Raw genomic sequence first — 13,362 nt, 5'->3', positions numbered from 1 at the left:
AGAGGCAGACAATTGCATGTTTTTCATTTCCTGTGTGCTTAGCAATTCTGCTTTTTATGGGATATCACCTATTTGCTCTGCTTTCCAGAGAGTTCCAATAGTTGGTGAACAAAAGGCCTAGTTAAATTATATCTCTACTGGTGATATTACATTGAATCATAAAAGATGGTCAGTATTCAACTATTTGTATATAAAGAAAGGCAAACATATAAGGTTCTACCTAACACAACCAAGGTGGTAGTTTGAATTCTCAATCCCAATTCCTCACTCCCTGTAGTAGTAATATATAGTCTGCACTCTAGTCACTGCTCCCATAGGAGAAGTAGACTTCTTGCTCCTTGACTGTGTGCTTGGTATAGAAATTGCTTTGGACAATGACATGTTAACAGACATGAAACAAGCAAAGGCTTGAAATGCACCTGTGTGGCTAGACTTTTCTTGTGCGTCAATATCATTAGGAGAAATACACGTTCCCAGGTAGCCCCTGTACTTTCATATTGGGCCCAAAATAATGGAAGTTTTATCTTTCTTTGAATGACAGGACGTTCTTTTTCTACTTCTCAAAGTTGTCATCTGTGTGTTGATTTTGTCTGGGGTAGCCATCATGAGACCATTATGAGAGCTTGCCTTAAAAAGACAAGCTATCACATGGAGGATGGTGTAGAGGCAAGATGTGAGAACTATTTGTCCTGATAACATCAAAGAGTTACTGAATTCCCCTCACTCTGAAACACCCCACCTCTACTCTTCCTGCTATATAAAATAATAAATGTTCTTGTTTTAAAGCCGCTTTGAGTTTTCTAGTACTAGCAATTGGTAGCATCCCAATTGATTATACATGTCATGATTTCTAATTGATAGAGATGTTTAAGTTTGTAAAATATCATAAGGGAAAAACTGAGTAATTATTCCCACCTTACAGATGGAGGTCTTTGTCAGCCTTGGTTAGAGGTTAATGCTGGAGAAGGTTCTTTGAAAGTTGGATCAAATCTGACTTCTGGTCTGAACCAATCATTTTGGCTCATCATCAAACTCTGTTTTGTGTTCTTTCCACTCTTTTGAAGTGCCATTTCTTTTATGGAAGCAAATGTCCAAATGTGTAGAAGTTACGAGTTGTATGTCCTGTTGGGCAGGGGCTTACAAGTGAGGCTAATTCATAATTAATGTCTATAAACAGCCCTTACTCCTTTGCCAGCACTGTAGAAGAAAGCAATACTGTATGGTAGAAGGAGAAGTCTTTGGGGTTAATCAGTCCAGATTTCAAGTCTTGATTATCTGGGTCACCAGATAATGTCGTTAAGCCTCAGTCTCCTCATCTGTGGAATAGGGATAGTGATATGAACTGTCATGATTGGGGAGTGAAATATAAAGTGTTTGGCACATAAATAATCATTGTATTCTTCCTCCCCAGGTTCTAGGAGAAAACACATCTTGGATTATGAAAAGGACCAGGCTAAAAATTTAAGAGTGGAAAAGCTTGAAAAAGCCCACACCTTGTAGCTAAATTTAGTAACAATCACTTTCAAAAATCAGGAATAAGACAGGACCTCCTGGGAGGAGCTATGTGTTTCTAGGGGAAAAGATAGTGTATTAATAGAAAGTGGTATAGCTCCTTTCACCTCTGTCCCCCCAACCTATGTATTTACTTTTTAATGTAAAATACATGGCAAGCAAACTATCCTTGAGTATGGTGTTATTTTCAGATTCTTCTGCCATTCAAGCTCAGGAACTATACTTCTCCTGTCATGATTATTCTAAATAACATTTCCCCTAGGATATCATTTCATGTTGATAAGATTATTATCCATGTCCCAGGGTGGCCATGAACTCATGATCTTTTTGTCTCACCTCCTGAAGGCTGGGATAGGCAGGCACAAAATTGCTTCTTGATTGTCTAGAATTTGGTGACATTAGTTCTCCCAGGCAGTGTGTGTGTGCGTGCATGCGTGTGTGTTACACATTTGTACATACATCCACATACAACTTCTAGTGGTGAGAGTTCAAGTTGTCTGAAGGGATCCAGCTGTGTGGACCAATGAAATTTCCTGTCCCCTGTAGAATACCTGATACTGTGAGGGTGGTCTGGGTCAGGGTGGTGACAGTAGAGGTGAGCAGTATTAACATTCTGAATTATGTGTTGAAGGTGGGATCAACAGAATTTGTTGACCAATTGGGATGGAGTAAGGGAGAATAGAGGAGTCAAGTTTAACTCCAAAGCTTTAGTATGAGCATCTGGAAGGATGGAGCTGCCATGAACTGGAATGGGGAAAATTATGGCTATATCAGGATTTGGGGAAACAGCAGAAGCTCAGTTTGGGGACAGTTTTAAAAATGCCTTTGCACATTGACATAGGGATATTAGGCAAGCAGTTCCTCGAAGAGTCTAAAGTCCTAGGCCCTGAATATAAAGCACTCATCCCAGCACTCAGAAAAAGGTGAGCTCAGTAAGTCACAATTCCCCTCCTGCCTCATATTCCCAACTCTCACATTTTGTTCATAAATACTGCACAGAAGGGAGGACTTCCAAGTCATTTCTGATCTTCATCACTATATGGCTTCTTATCTGTACAAGACTGGGCTTGCTTTATAAAGAATAAATGTCTTAGATCTTGGGAGGTGGCTCAAGTGGTAGGACACCTGCCTAGTAAGCACAAAACCCTGAGTTCAAACCTCAACATCACCAAAGATTTAAAAAGAGTCTAAGACCAAGTTGGTTTTTCAACCTCAATTTTATAAGGAGGATGACATAATTATGGATGCAATTCCTTTTCCCACTTTCCAAACCAGTAGCCAATAAAAATAAAAAACAACAACAACAAAAAAACAAATAAACAACAGCCTTGGTCAGCATTCTCTGTGTTCTCTCCTAACCAAGCCAAAACCTTCTTTCAGGGCAATGATTTTCTCTTTGGATACTCAAAGAAGCAACTCTTCACTTTCTGCTCTTCCCCTTCCCTGCAATCAATGGTTTTGGCTTCTCTCCTGCTCCAGAATCATCTTCCTCTTTGTTCTTCTTTGCTCCCCCTTTGTCCCTAAGCTTTGGGCCCAGTCATCCCTGGGGACCCTATTTCCACAGTTTTCTCTGGATATCGAATCCTGTTTTCCTTAGATAATGAGGAAAGAACTATGAAATTCTTCGGAAAGAAGAGCTGGTCCAATGGCCTTTGGGTATTTGAGTGATTGAAATGGTTTCAAGGGGCTCCTTTGTTTCTGTTCTCAGGGGCAGTGTGTGTCCCTGTCCTGCAGGTCTTTTTAGTTTTTGGAAGGTAGCCATGAACCAAGAGGTGTCCACACTTGAACAAAGTGGAGAAAGCATCTTGCCAGCATCTACTTTTGGGTGAAAAGTAACATCGGGGATCTGCCCCTTGGTTTCAGGCATTAAAGTTAATCCCTGGAGTTTGGGGAAACATATCTAGTGGAGAAGAAGGGGAAGGAGAGAGGGACTTCCAGAGGTAGGAAAGCCTTTGTGTCTTCTGATTCCTCCGGTCTGTGCAACACAGGGAGGTATTGGGGAGAGCTGAGGGCTATTGTCTTTTCTCCCTACTTTCATGCCTGGTGCTATTTCAGGGAGGTCCTTGTGTTCTAGGGAGGCCCTGGATAGTTCCTGAATGGCTCTGGCTTTTACATGACAGGTGCACCTCAAGGCAGAAGCAACAGCTCAGATGTGGCCAAGTCTTGTCCAAAGCTTCTCTGCTCCATCTTCAGCTGATTCTTGGAGCCATGCTTGTGAGCATCTGGGAAACTGGGCACAGGTATAATCCCACCGTTGTTTGATAACTAGCAGACACATAGGCGAGACAAGCCAGAAGCACAGCCAATTCCCTTAAGGAGTATGGGCAGAGTCCATGCCAGCAGGAGGGGCAGGAGGCAGGGGCTACTAGTGTAGTGAGCCAAGCTGGCATCCTCAGCTTCTGGCACAAACTCCAGGTCTCTGACCCGCATCTTATTCCATCCCTCCTGACGATTCATTAGAAGGTTGAGGGAACGCAGAAGGCTTTTTATAGGCATCTTGGTTCTGCCTCAAAGGGTTGCTGAAAACAAAAAAATATTTCTGGAGTGGAAAGATCTTTAGAAATGTCCTTGCCAAAATGTTTTATTTAGCTCTTCATCATGGGACATATTTATGTAGGGAGGATTTTCCTAACACCTTCAGAGCTCAGAGGGGTGTTGAACACAGGTGATGTTTGGGTTGTCAAGGAGATGGGAGGAGCAGGGTTAGGGGCTTGGGGTTGGCTTTGGTTCTAGCTCTTTTAAACCTGGGGATGTTTCTAGAATTACCAAGCCAATTTCACCAACCACCAAGCCCTGAGAGTGCTGAGGTCCTATAGGGATCCCCATCTATACTCATTGTTCCCATGGAAACAACAGATGTCTGATGGAAAATAGAAAGCAACCCTTTCTATTTTACAATGTCCAATAGACATCACCCTTGTAAAAAACAAGGGTCTGGTTTTCATCTCTGCTCCTCGAGCTGGGCCAGCTTTTCCTGTTGTCTCTTTTATGGAATTTGGAATAGGGCTAAAGGAAAACGCCTAAATGGGAAGGAGGACTTCCTTCCCCAGAACAGAGGAGGGAAGGAGGGAACCAGTTTTAAGAGGCAAGTTTTGACTCGCTGCTTCCACTCACGGCACTGGAGACCCCACACTGAGCTTGTTTCTATGTAGGCCCCTGTGTTTTTCTTCTTGTTTTCTGCAGGAACTGTCTGGACTTCTAAATTACAGGGGGAACAGCCTGGGAACAGAAAAGCTGCTCTCATCTGCTTTCTGGCCTGCCCGAGAGGCTACAGAGTCTTGAGGTTGCCAGTGTGTCCTGTCAGAGCTTGCGGTCTGGATAATCCTGATGGGATTTGGAGAAGGGCACAGACACTTGCACATTTATGAGCAGAGCAGAAGCTTGATCCCTTTTGGGTTCATCAGAATGTCACTGTCACTACTGATAATTCAATAGTGTCATCTTTTCCATTGCCTCAGCACCTCATGTAGGGACTGTGATGTAATGGAAGAAACCCCACAGCACGAGTCAGAGTCCCAGGTTCTGGTCCTGATTCTGTACCCATGAGCTGTGTGACCTGGAATGAGTAGGTTACCTTCTCTAGGCTTTATGTTAGACATCTAACACAAAGTAGAGGGAGAGATACTGACAGACTGCTTTTAATTTTTTATGGTGGTAAAAAATCATAACATAAAACTTACCATTTTAACCATCCTTAAGTGTATAGTATATTACAGAAGTGTATAGTATATTATAGAATATTACACAATAATATGTAATATTCACATTATTGTGAAATAGACTTCTAGAACTTTTTTTATGTTGCAAACCTGAAATTCTGTATTTATTAAACAACTTCCCTTTCCTCTTTGCTGAAGTCCCAAATAACCACCATAATAATTTTTTGATGAATTTGACTACTTAGGTTAAGTCATGTTAGAGCAATCATTCAGTATTTGTCTGTTTGTGACCAGCTAATTTTGCTTAGCATAATTTTCTCAAGGTGCATCCATATTTTAGGAGGTAACAGCATTTCCTTCCTTTTAAAGGCTGAGTAATATTTCACTGCTATATAACCTCTTGCTTATCCATTCATCCATAGATGGACATTTTAGTTGTTTCTGCCTCTTGACTAGTGTGAATAGTGCTACTATACACATGCGTGTAGAAATATCTATTCAAATTCCTGCCTTCAGTTTTTTTGGAGATATATATATATATATATACCCAGAACTGGGGTTGCTAGGTCATTTGATAGTTTTGTTTTTAAGTCTTAAACATCATATTGATTAACACTTGTTTTCACAGTGGTTGTACCATTTTTCTTTTATGGTTCTAGATTCTTATTGTCTTGACCCACTCTCTCTTTTTTTCCTTTCCAGGAATATAAAACCACTGATTGCCACAGGGTATGTTTGTAAGAAATTGTATCCATCAGTGACTCTGATATTTCTTTTCTTTATAAAGGTTGGGCTTCTGCGATGTGTGACAGGAAGCGAAAGTATGTTCTTTAGGGTTTGATATAATTGGATATCTGTGACTTGAAAAGTGTGGAATGGAAATCTTTTTCCTTCTAAAGCCAACATTTCTTCAGAGCTGACTATATGTTGATAATTTTTCTAAGTGCTCTGCATGTATCACACATTTATTCCTCCCAACAACATTCCTATGAGGTAAGTACCAGTGTTACCCTCATTTCACAATGATGAAATTGAGGCAGATTGCAATTAACTTCTGTAAGATTACATAGGTAATCAGTTGAGGTCAGAGGTATCCTTGCCTCTTGTCCCTCTCATCCTTCCCAGTAGTCTTGAATAAAGAGCTCTTTAGACTTCATGCTATTACCTAGTGTCATCTCAGATGCTTCTCTCCTCCCACCTCTCTCCCTTCCACACCTTTCATCTGTGCACTCTGGAACCCTATTCCTAGATCCTTAATGTTTCTTCTAAATGCTACCCCGGTTTCTGCCATTTGCTGAAACCTTAGCTCTCCCCAGGAGCCCCGCCGGGCTCCTGGTTCTCCTTTATCCTACTTAAGTAGAGAGGGCTCATTCTCACCCACCCTCTGCCCCTTGGGGCTAGGATTTGGGAATGAATATCTCCTTTGCTCTCCAAAGCTGTTTCCAGGCCAAGTACTTCCCTTCTCATGTAAAATTCCCTTTGGCTTTGAGGTTCTCACCTTATCCTGTGTCAAGACTATCATGTATCAATCAGCCACCAGTCTCCAACAGTCACAGGATTTTGGCAGCAGGCTCATGACCTTCTCTTCCCATGTTTGGCCAGCTGTCAGCTGGATGGCTCTAACATTCAGGACCCACTGGTTTCTGAGGTTTAGTTTCAGCCTCAGTGTTTGTCACTTGACCTCTACTTGGTTATACTGGTGTTTCAACAGCCCTATCCAGCTGTGTCATTCAGGATTGCCCTATCCTGAAATCTCCAACTCTAGTGACCTTCCAGTTCACTCATTCCCTCACCCCCATGACTCATTAGTAAACTGATGGTTGTGTCCATTTTTACCCATCTTATATCCTCTCTGGTCTTAGCCTCTATCTTCACCATTGTTAGATGTATTTTCTCATTTACTTCCTTCACAGCATTTATATGCCAATCCCTACCTCTTCCCTCTGTTTTGGAGAATGAAGCATCTTGCTTCATTCAAAATCAGTGCTTCAACCTGTGCCCTCCACTCCTGCTTCCCCTTCTGAGGGTCTTCCGTCAGTTGTTCTGTCTCTGCCCTGTATCTTTGCCTTCATTCTCTCTCCCAACAAATGTGTTCAACTCTTGCCATTTCACTCCTTTCCTCAACCCTGCACCCACACCAGAGTGTCTATCCAACTATGCTCTTTCTCCTCCAAATTCCTAGAAAGAGACTCTCTACTTGCTCCTTTTAACCCTTTGGTCCACTGAAGTTCAACTTCTGTCCACAAGGCACGTGGGGTAGTGGATGCCTGATTTGTCCACTGATTCCGTGGAGGATGCTACATTGTTTACTAAGAATGCAACCTGAGCAGGTGAGTAAGCTTGAGGAGCCTGGTGATGCTTGCAGTATGTCTGGGGTGGGGGAGGGGAAGGATCACTGAGTGGTGCCACTCTGGGCATTTTAACTGAAGTTTAACTTGCACAAAAACTGGAACATAGAAGCTGAGTTTCCCCCTCCCATGTCCCTGCTCTTTGGAGCTCAGATGTCTTTGTTTAGCACAAGATTGAACCAAGTGATCAGCAAGTGTTTTCCAGCTTTAATCATCTTCATATAATAGAATTTCTCCTAGCAATGTCTTGAGTTTGTAACTTCCTTGGAGACAAGGCTTTCAAAAAAGCTTTTGTTCTTTCCAAAGACCTTTCTAAACAAATATCAACAAACATCATTTAAAAGACATTGAATTCATTTCATAATAGTCTGTTACCTCATTGTACCTCTTCTTGAGTAAGCAAAACCAATGTGTGTGCGGTGATGATGGTGGTGGTATGAGAATTAAAGTGGTGATGTGGTTTCCATCCAAGTTAGGTGTGTGCTTTTCAAAGAGATCCTCAGGCTACAGGACATGATCTTTGAGGAATAATTATGATTCAGTTAAATTTTGGACCAAAGAAGAGCTGATGATTTTTAGACAGATGGCGGCTTTTGTGGATGGAGCTGGACAAAAACAATATGAAAAGAATGCAGGATCCAATGAGGCAGGAAAGAGATTAGTTGAATTCAGCCTAGGCTAGGGGTTTCTGAATTCCTTCTATCCAAATTAGGCTGCTTTAAAAAGGGCCAGGGTATTTGCTATTTCAAGACAATCGGGAATGTTCTGATTCCAGAAGATTGTCTTTGTGATTCAATGTAAAATATGTAACTTATTTTAACCACAGGATGTTAAGTTGAAAGGTTATAAAGATGTCAGTTAAGTTTGTAAACAGACCTGGAATATTAATGAGAATTCTTATTATTATACTCTAAAGTTTATTTGGTTAGGATTACAACAAGAGATCTTTAAACGCTAGGAAAGTTTTTCTTGTTCTGATTATAAATTTTTCCAACAGGCATCTGAATATAAAATCTGAATATCTTATATTTATGAATGCAGTTTAAAATTAAAACTGTTTAATTGATTAAGTTTGTAAATGAGATTAATTATTTAGGCAGTCCAGTCTGTCAACTGGAGTTGCTGGAAAGTTTCAAACCGACTTTCGTATTCTACTGGTTTTGTAATTAGAGTCACATTTTGGACTGAAAGTAATGAAAATTAGGTTTTAAAATATGTAACTTTGATAACTCAAATGTTAATTTAAAAGCCACATAACTGAAAAATCTTTTCTATGAGAAAACGTCTCTCCCACCACTATATAAAAAATAGGTAGAGGACAAGCAAAGACAGGTAGGTTGAAAATGTCCAGGTTGGATGGGGAACACAAGGGGCCTGCTACAGAGAAGTGAGTGCCTTCGGGATACAGAGGCAGATAAAATGAGGGAGGACTGGGGTATGCTCAGGATTGCTTCCTAAATTACTTTGTCTTACATTTTTATAACCCAAATACTTTGGCAAGTACTCAAGTTCACATCTTACATCTTTACATGTCTTTATTATACAGGTACCAAATCAGGATTAAGCTGGAGCAAGGTAATTCTGAATATTGGGAATATTGGTTGGTTTCTCAGCAGCTGAAGCACAGTATTGCATCACTGTGAAATGATTTTCTTGACTCTTCTACAAACTGGGGATAAAAAGTGGTAAAGGAAAAATAAGCATAATAAATTTTTAAATAACCAGAAGATCAAGTCAAGTCCATGTTCATTTCTGGCTCTTGCAATTACATTGAGCCAATGGGGGAAATAGCAGAAGCAATTGTCTTTGAGATGTCTCAGGTCCCCATTCTCTTCCCCTTCTTAAAGTTATCCCTTTGTCTTCTCTGCTCATCAGATTCCATGATCAGGGAGAATCCCCACACTGGTTGACACTTTCATGTGGCTTTAAGTTGAAGGAGTAGTTTATAAGTCTTGTATTTAGTTATGGAATGGAAGACTGGTACAAGACCACCTGTATGAGAGTGATTATTAATGATTATTGTTGATAATGATTGTTATTAAGTGGCCACCACCTTACCTGAGAATGTCATTAGAAAAGGTGAAGTATAGGTAGGAACACACATAATTTTTATAAGAGATTTTTATGAGAGAAAGAGGTGTTGGTTATAACTATTCTAGGGTTGTCCTGGCAGACCAGATGGTAATTCTATGTGCAGGAGAGCAGCTCCTAAGCATACCTAGTCATGATCATTTGAACAGATATTTTTAAAAAAATTCTGTGCTTGACATCTTCATTTGAATTCTGATTCAGTTGCTATGGGATGTGATTCATGGTCAGCACCAGTGTGAGAACAACTACTATAAGACCAGTGATTAGTTTGCTAGCCTATAATGAGTGCTTAAAGAAGCAGGCGTACAGTTGTATTAGTATGCATTCTTGTCACTGTGACTAAATACCTGACAAACACAGCTTAAGAGAGGAAGGTTTTATTTTGGCTCATGGTTTCAGAGGGTTCAGTCCATGGTCACTTGACTTTGTGTTTCTGGACCTGTATTGAGGCAGTACATCATGGTGGTGGGAGGGTATGGCAAAACTGTTCACTTCATGGTGGCCTGGAAGCAGAGAAAGTGTCAGAGAGAGGGCCCTGGGACAAGGTACACTTCCAAGGATATTCACCTTCATTCCCCTCCACCCCCCTGCAGTGATCTACTTCCTCTAGCTAAGCCCCAATTACCAAAGTATCCAGAACCTCTGAATATAGTGCCAACTAGCTGGGGGACAAACCCCCAGCACATAAGCCCTGTTGAGGGACACTTCATTTTCAAACCATAACAGTAGCATATATTCTATTTGCTTCTTTTTAGTATAATGCAGCACAGTTAAGATGTTGAGACACAGATTTCCTCCACTTTTACTCACATGCAAGCTGAAATCCTGAGCTTTGAACTAAATTTAAATCCTAAGATTTAAATGGTAGATTGTAAGCTCTTTCTATTTTGTCTTCCTCACCCCCACCTCCATTTGTGTACCTTTCTCTTCTTGCATTCATGTTTTTCTCTAATACGCTCATAGGTTGCCTCATGCTCTTTGTACTGTTTTTATATTCCTCAGAATAAGTAAAAATGAACACATCTCCATTAGTTTTGACAGCAAAATGCTGATTACTTGTCATCTCTACCTTAATGCAGATAATAGCACACTCTCTCCACCTCTTCATCTCATTCTCAGTACAACTCTGGAGGCAGGAGCAAGGCTCAAAAAAGTTACCAGTATTGCTCCAAATGACGTGGCTTGGAACTGACTAATTTTAGCTTACTTCATCACCAGTAAATGTTGATTGAATGCCTGGCTCAGGCAGGGCAGAGAGACCAGTCTAGGCTGTCCTGAGCTTGCTAATTAGATCATGCTGCTCTTTCCTTGGTACAGCCTGTCTTGTGGTATCAATGAAAACCAACAAATTAAAATGAACCTTGAAAACTTTAGATCATGTCTTGGTTTTTTTTTTTTTAATTGTATCCTATCCAATCCTACAAGTGTTACAATTTGAAAAATACAAGAAAGCATAAACAAGAAAAGAAAGCTCAGCAATAACCAAAGAAAAATCACTATCTACTTTTTTTGTTAAGCCACGTGAACATACACCTACAGCATCCTCATCTTTGATAAAACACAAATTTGACCATTGTGGGTTTATACATCATTTTGTATTTTCCCTCAGTGATTGTAGAATGGTATAATGGCTGTATGGATCAACGTTGCATTATTTAAGTGATCATAATTCATTTAATTAATCCCTGATTGTTGATTACTTGGATTGTTTCCAGGCTTATTTTTTTTTTTTTTGGCAGTACTAGGATTCAAACTTAAGGTCTTGTGCTTGCTAAGGAAGTGCTCTACCACTTGAACTGAACCTCCAGTCCTCCAGTACCACTTTTAAACACAAGGCTGTGTTGTGTACCTCAGCTACCCTTTAAGTATCAAATCTATAGTCAAAGACTTTTAACATGCAAAAAGTCAGAGTAGATGCAGTCATGATTCCCATCCTGAGCAAACTTCTGGGCATGAGTGCAGCTCACCAGGAGATGACTGGAACTGTCAGCAAAAGCACTGACAGTAAGCACTGATAATATTTCTTTGTAGGCCTACAGCTTAAATGAAGGTAGGATCAAAGGTGAGGGAGTAGCATGCAAATGTTATGCATTCTGATAAATTAGAAGTAACAACTAAAAACACTAGAGAAGAGAAAGACAGAGGGGAAAAAAAAGAAGACCATTAATTGATACGTAGGTAGTAAGTGAGTCACAAAACACCATTGAAAGGTAAAAACCAATTGTAGAAAATTGGACCTATGTGAGGACCTGTAATCCTCGCATTAGGGAGGCTGAGGCAGGAGGACCATTAGTCCAAGGCCGGTAGACCCTGTTTCAAAAAAAAAGTCTATGTAAGGCAAAGAGGATTGTGCCCATTTAAAAATAAATTACTAGTAAAAAGGTAACCATGGCTACTTTCCTAAATACTAAAATCTAAAATATATGCCAATAATAAAATATTATATTTACAAACAAATATATCAAGAATGATCGGCAAACTCGTAAAAATACCCACCCAAGAGGGTTAGAGCAATAAAAGTACAAAGGACAGGTATGGGAGTTAGACTTCTTAGAGCTTACCTTTTTTATGGTTTTGACTTTTGAACCATATAAAAATTATATGCATTCAAAAAATGAAACTAAATTAAGAAAGTAAAAATGGCAAACACTGAAATGGAATGTGAACAAACAAAGAAACCCAACTTCAGAGCAAATTGCATACCTACTAGGAAAGCATATGTACACATAAAACAGAATTAATTCAAGTCAAATTTTAATACATCTCCATACTATACATTCTATAAACAGAAAGAACTTTAAAGAAATATTTAATTTTACTTAGTTCTTTGTGTTGGACTTGGTAACTGACACCAAGATTATCTTGCGTGTGCTAAATCATACAGAAAATCATATCTTAAACTTTTTAGAAACCACAGTTCTCACTGCAGGAGAAGATAAAATGTAAAATGGTGGAAGACAGAAAGATTTCTTTCATACTGGATTTGAATAGGTGTCAGTATGAACTCCTGAGGTCCTGAAAAGACCATCACCTAGCTTTGTGCATTGACAGTGTGTAGTAGACACAGTGGGTTCCATCAGCAATGAGCACCTCTGTAGTCAGAGCTTGGTTTCTAAATATCATTCTTCATTGAAAAGATCTTGGGCTCTTTGGAGAAACTGCTGATTCTAGGTCTGAGACAGGTGAACTTAGAATCCCATGTGTCAAAAAGTAAGGAAAATACTCAGAGGCCAATGGGAAGAAGTTAAAATGATGCAGAAATGAACTTGTAGAGGTCCCTGCTGGACAGATTTGCGTCAACTTGAGCATCTAAATGAATAAAGGCCCTAATGGGAAAAAAAGAAACTCTCTTCTTCACAAAAGAATGCCAATGAATAAATGTGGAAAGAAAGACGGGAGTCCTTCTAGACATACCGCTGCAGTGCATGTATTTTAACAGGATTCTGGATTTTAAAAATATATAAAGGTTATTTTGAGGATATTGGGGAAATGTTTTCCTGAATGCTGTGTTAGATGATATTGAATCAATGTTAAATTTATTAAGTCTAGCAATTGTGATAATGAGGAGAATGTCCTTGAAGTATTTAAGGTGCAGTGTCATTGCATCTATAATCTGATTTGAATGGAACAGCAAAAAAATAAGTATAGATTACCAAAGTGATAAAGCAAATGTGGTAAAATGTTAGCAGCTGGTAAATCCAGGTGAAGGTTTCTGATAGTTATAACTTTGACGTTTTTTTAAATAAAAAGAT

This window comes from Castor canadensis, chromosome 8, assembly GCF_047511655.1.
Source record: "Castor canadensis chromosome 8, mCasCan1.hap1v2, whole genome shotgun sequence".
Lineage (NCBI taxonomy): Eukaryota > Metazoa > Chordata > Mammalia > Rodentia > Castoridae > Castor > Castor canadensis.
This window is presented reverse-complemented; position numbering follows the sequence as displayed.